This window comes from Sarcophilus harrisii, chromosome 2, assembly GCF_902635505.1.
Source record: "Sarcophilus harrisii chromosome 2, mSarHar1.11, whole genome shotgun sequence".
Classification (NCBI taxonomy): Eukaryota; Metazoa; Chordata; class Mammalia; order Dasyuromorphia; family Dasyuridae; genus Sarcophilus; species Sarcophilus harrisii.
The window spans coordinates 603,024,118-603,030,117 of NC_045427.1; positions in this window are offsets into that span (position 1 = coordinate 603,024,118).

Below are 6,000 nucleotides of genomic sequence, written 5' to 3' on the forward strand. Positions count from 1 at the left end.
AAGAAATTACAAAAGCATATATATATATATATATATATATATATGCTTATATATATATATAACATATATATATATATATATATATATATATATATATAACATATATATATAGGAGAAAATAGGATGGAGAAAATACAGAGCTGGTAACTATAACTGTGAATGGGAATGGGATGAACTCTCTCATAAAATGGAAGCAAATAGCAGAGTGGATTTAAAAACAGAAGGTTACAATATGTTTACAAAAAACACAGATGACACAGAGTGGCACGTACAAAGTAAATGTAAAAAGCTGAAACAGCTGAAGTAAAAAAAAAAAAAAAGATAAAGTAAAAGTAAAAGAAAAAAAATCTCTTATTAAAAGAGATAAAGGAGACTACGTGTTGATAAAGGTTACTGTAAACAAGTATTAGTGATACTAAAGTGTATGCAACAAGTGATAGAGCAGCCAGATTCCTAAAGAAGGTTTTAAGTTAGCTACAGAAAGAAATAGGCAGCAAAACTATACTACTGGGGGACCTCACCCTTTCTGTCTCAGAAGCAGACAAATCTAACCACAAAATAAACAAGAAAGAAGCTAGGGAGGTTAATAGAATCCTAAAAAACTTTAATTATCATAGACTCATAGAAAAAATTGAATAGGGACAGAAAGGAATATATCTTTTTCTTGACAGTATATGGCACCTATACAAAAATTGACCTTGTATTAGGGTATTAAAACCTCATAACCAAATGCAGAAAGACAGAAATAGTAAACGCTTCCTTTTCAAACAATAACACAATAAAAATTATATTCAATAAAGAGGCAGGGAAAGATAGACTAAAAACCCAATTGGAAATTAAATAATCTAATTCTAAAAAATGAGTGGGTCAAAGAACAAATCACAAAAACAATCTATAATTTCATCCAAAATGAGAATAATGAGACAATATACCAAACCTATGGGATGCAGTCAAATTAGATCTTAGGGGAAATTTTATATCTCTAAATAGCTACATAAATAAAAATAGATAAAGAAGAGATCAATGAATTGGGCTTGCAACTAAAAAAGGTAGAAAAAATACAATTTTAAAACCCCCAATTAAATGTCAAATTAGAAATTCTAAAACTCAAAGGAGAGATTAATAAAACTGGCAATATTTAGGAGCTATTTTGCCCAACTATATGGCAGCAAGTCTGATAATCTAACTGAAATGGATGAATATTTAAAAATATATAAATTGCCCAGATTAACATAAAAGGAAATAAAGTATTTCAGTAGTCCCATTTTACAAAAGAAATTGAACAAGCCATTAATGAATTCCCTAGCAAAAATTTTCCAGGACCAAGTGGATTCACAAGTGAATTCTATCAAACATTTAAAGAACAATTAATTCCAATACTATGTAAATTATTTGTAAAAATAAGTAAAGAAAGAGTACAGTCAAATTCCTTCTATGACACAAATATGATAGTGATACCCAACACTAGAGACATAAAGCTAAAAAGAGTTTTGCTTAAAATAATAAACAGTATCTATCTAAAACCAACAACAAGCATTATTTGTAATGGAGAGAAGCTGGACACATTCTCAATAAGATTAGAAGTGAAACAATGATGACTATTATCATGACTATTATTCAACATTGTTCTAGAAATGTTAGCTTTAGCAATAAGAAAAGAAAAAAAATTAAAGGAATTAGAATAGGCAATGAGGAAATAAAACTAGTCCTTTTTGCAGTTGATATGATGATATACTTATTGAATCCCATAAAATCATTCAAAAACCTATTGGAAAAAATTCACAGTTTTAGCAAAGTTGCATGAATTCAGCAGCAGCAGCATTTCTATATATTTCTGACAAAGCCGATTATCCACAAGATATAAAAGGAGAAATTCCATTTAAAATAACTATAAACAAAATTAAATACTTGGGGAGGTGTCTACCTGCCAAGACAAACCCAAGAACTACATGAACACAATTACAAAATACTTCTCACACAAATAAAGTCAGTTCTAAACAATTGGGAACATATTAATTGCTCATTAGTAGACAAAGCTAATATAATTAAGATAACAATTGTGCCTAAAATGTTCTACTTGTTCAGTAGAACACCAATCAAACTGCCAAAACATTATTTTGTAGAACTAGAAAAAAATAATAACAAAATTCATCTAGAAGAACAAAAGATCAAGACTATCAAGGGAATTAATGAAAAAAATACATAGGATATACAGGATCAAATCTAAAACTGTATTATCAAGCAACAGTCATCAGAATCATTTGGTACTGGCTAAGAAATAGAGTGGTAGATCAGTGGAATAGATTAAATACACATGACAGTAATCAAGGCCTGTAGTAATTTATTATTTCATAATCCCTCAAACTCCAGAGGTTGGAATGAGAACTCCCCACTGGAAAAAAAAATTGCTGGGAAAACTGAAAACTAATATGTCAGAAACTCATCATAAACCTGCGTCTCACACCTCATACTAAAATAAGGTCAAAATAGGTACGTGATTTGGCCATAAATGATGATACCATAAACAAATTAGGAGAGCAAGGGATGATTTACCTATCAGATCTTTTGAGAAAGGAGGAATTTATGATCAAAGAACTAGAGAATATTATGAAAGGCACATGGACAACTTCAATTACATTAAATTAAAAAGTTTTTGCACAAACAAAACCAACAGAAACAAGAATAAAAGGGAAATATGAATCTGGGGAAAGACCTTAACAGCCACTGTTTCTGATAAAGGTCTCATTTCTAAAACATAATAGGAACTCTGTCAAACTTGCAAGATTACAAGTCATTCCTCAATTGATAAATGATCAAAGGATATTAACAGAAAATTTTCAGATGATGAAATTAAAACTATGTATGGTCATATGAAAAAATGCTCTAAATCACTATTGACTAGAGAAATGCAAATTAAAACAACTCTGAGGTACCATGTCATATCTCTCAGATTGGCCAAGATGACAAGAAAAGATCATGATAAATGTGGGACACTAATACATTGTTAATGGAGTTATGAAATGCTCCAGTCATTCTGGAGAGTGATCTGGAACTATGCCCAAAGGGCTATCAAGCTGTGCATACCCTTTGACCCAAATGGCAGCAGTGCCATTACTGTGTCTGTATCCTAAGGAAATCATAAAAGATGGAAAAGGACTCGCATGTGCAAAAATGTTTGTACCAACTCTTTCTATACTAACAAAGAATTGGAAAATGAGTAGAAGCCCATCATTTGGGGAATGGTTGAGATGTGTGAAGGTAATGGGATATTATTGTTCTATAAAAATGATGAACAAGCTAATTTTAGAAAGGCCTGCAAATATTTACACAAACTGATTATGAGCAAAACAAGCTGAACCAGAAATACATTGTACAAAATAACAGCAAGAAGATGTGATGATCAACTCTAAAAAGGTTTGATTCTTTTCATTGCTTCAGTGATTCAAAGCAATCCCAATAAACTTGGGACAGAAAATGCCATCTGTATCCAGAAAAACAACTATTGAGATCTGAATATAAATCAACACATTCTTCTTTTTTTTGTTCTTTTTTTTATCTTTCCCATGATTTTTCTCTTTTGCTCTGATTTTTCTCTCACAACATGACTCATAATGCCATGTATATTAAAAAATAAATGAACTAGTAAAAAAAGCCTTCAGTGACTTTTTAAAACAATATACAAATTCTTTACCTGGTAGATTGAGAATCTCCACAATCTGACTCCAACCTCGTCATGACATTTCATGTCATTCCACCTTCATGTTCTCTACATTCAAGTTAAACTACACCATCAGCTTTTCCTTGAATTCTACATTTCATTCCACATTCCTAAAATGAATTCCCTCCTTATTTCAATTTCTGAAAATCCTTATTTTTTAAAATGCTCAGTTAAGGTGTTACCTTCTCCATGAAGTCTTCTCTGATTTTTACCACCTACACCTCACCACATAAAATTTCTAATGTTCTCTTACTCCTCGAATTATATATTTACTTTTCTGAATACATAACATATTCCTCCAATAGAATATAAGATCATGTAGTACAGGAACTATTTCTTGTTTGTCTTTTCATCAACAATACATGAACCAATATTTTGGTGCCAACAATCTGTGCCACATTAGGTCTCTAATAAATGTTTGTTAACTTGAATTTAATTATATCTTCCATCCTATGTAGAATGTTATATTTTTGTATTTCCTGAAAATACAGTTTTTAAGTTGACTTACTTATGCTCTACTAGCCTTTGTAAATTGACCTCCTTTATAAAATTAAGACAATTAACTCAGAGATGGAGCCAAGATGGTAGAGGAAAGGGAGGAACTCCCCCCAACCTGTCCCCCAAACCATTCCAAATTCCATTAAATAATGACTAAATAAATTTTAGAGTTTCGGAACACTCAGAAAATCAGAATAAAACGTTTCTCCACTGCTGGCAACTAAAAAGGTCTTTTTAAAAGTTCTGTGACTCCAGGATGGAAGTCCAGTGTCCAGGCCTTGTCCAGGCTGGGCCAGCACAAACCAGGCCTTTTCTCTTGCCCATCCTCCCCCCCACTCCCAGCCCCACACTAGCAAAGCAAGAACAGATCTAGGGATGTTTGAATTAATGTCAATAGAGGCAGTTTCTAGACCTCTCAGTCCAGAGACACCAAAGATGATTTGGGGTCAGCAGAAAAAAAGTCTGTGGCAACAGGGTAGAAGGCCAACTAGCAATCCCAGTGTAGACCATACCAGCATAGCCCCAACCCCAGCATCAGAGAGTGAAGCAAGGGCACTACTCACACTTCTAAGGCAGAGCAGAGTGCTTATGGACAGGTCCCTAAAATGACCTCTGAAAACAACTACACAAAATCCCTGATGCTTCGGACAGTGCACTCTCCACTCTGAAAATGGAGCTTTATTTTAACAAAAGAATTAAAAGCCAAGTAAGGAAAATGAGTAGTCAGCAAAAAAAGTTTCTGATCATAAAAAGTTACTATGGTAACAAGGAAGATCAAAATACATACTCAGAAAAAGATAGCAAAATTAAAGCTCCTACATCCTAAGTCTCCAAGAAAAATAAGAATTGTACTCAGGCCATGGAAGAACTCAAAAGGGATTTTGAAAAATCAAATAAGAGAGATAGATGAAAAATTAGGAAAAGAATTAAGAGTGGAGTGATGCAAAAGAAAATGCAAAAAGCTAATGATGAGAAAAAATGTCTTAAAAAGCCAAACTGGTCAGCTGGGAGAGGATATGCAAAAGCTCACTGAGGAAAATAATTCCTTAAATGTTAGAATTGAATAAATGGAAGCTAATGATTTTATGAGAAATCAAGATACAATAAAGCAAAATCAAAAAAAAGAGAGAGAGAGAGAGAGAGAGAGAGAATAGAAAAAAAAAAAAGTGAAATATCTCATTGAAAAAACAACTGACTTGTAAAACAGATCCAGGAGAGATAATCTAAAAAAATTTGGTCTACCTGAAAGTCATGATCAAAAAACTCCTGGACATCAATTTTCAAGAAATTATCAAGGAAAACTGTTTTGATATTCTAGTACCAGAGGGTAAAATAGAAATTAAAAGAATCCACTGATCATCTCCTAAAAAAATCCCAAAATGAAAACTCCTAGGAATATTATAGCCAAATTCCAGAACTCTCAGGTAAATGAGAAAATATTGTAAGCAATCAGAAAGAAATAATTCAATCAAGTATAGTAAAGCCACTGTCAGAATAACACAAAATTTAGCAGTTTTTAAATTAGAAGACCAGAAGGCATAGGGACCAGAAGGCATAGAATATGATAATTCTAGAAAGCAGTGGAGCTAGAATTACAACCCAGAATCACCTACCCATCAAATCACATATAATTCTTCAGAGGAAAAGGTGGTCATTCATTGAAATAGAGAATTTTCAAGCATCCATGTTGAAAAGACCAGAGTCAAATGGAAAATTTGATTTCTAACACAGGACTAATACAGGATGTGATATCATAAAGAGCTTAATAAATGTTATTTCTTTAT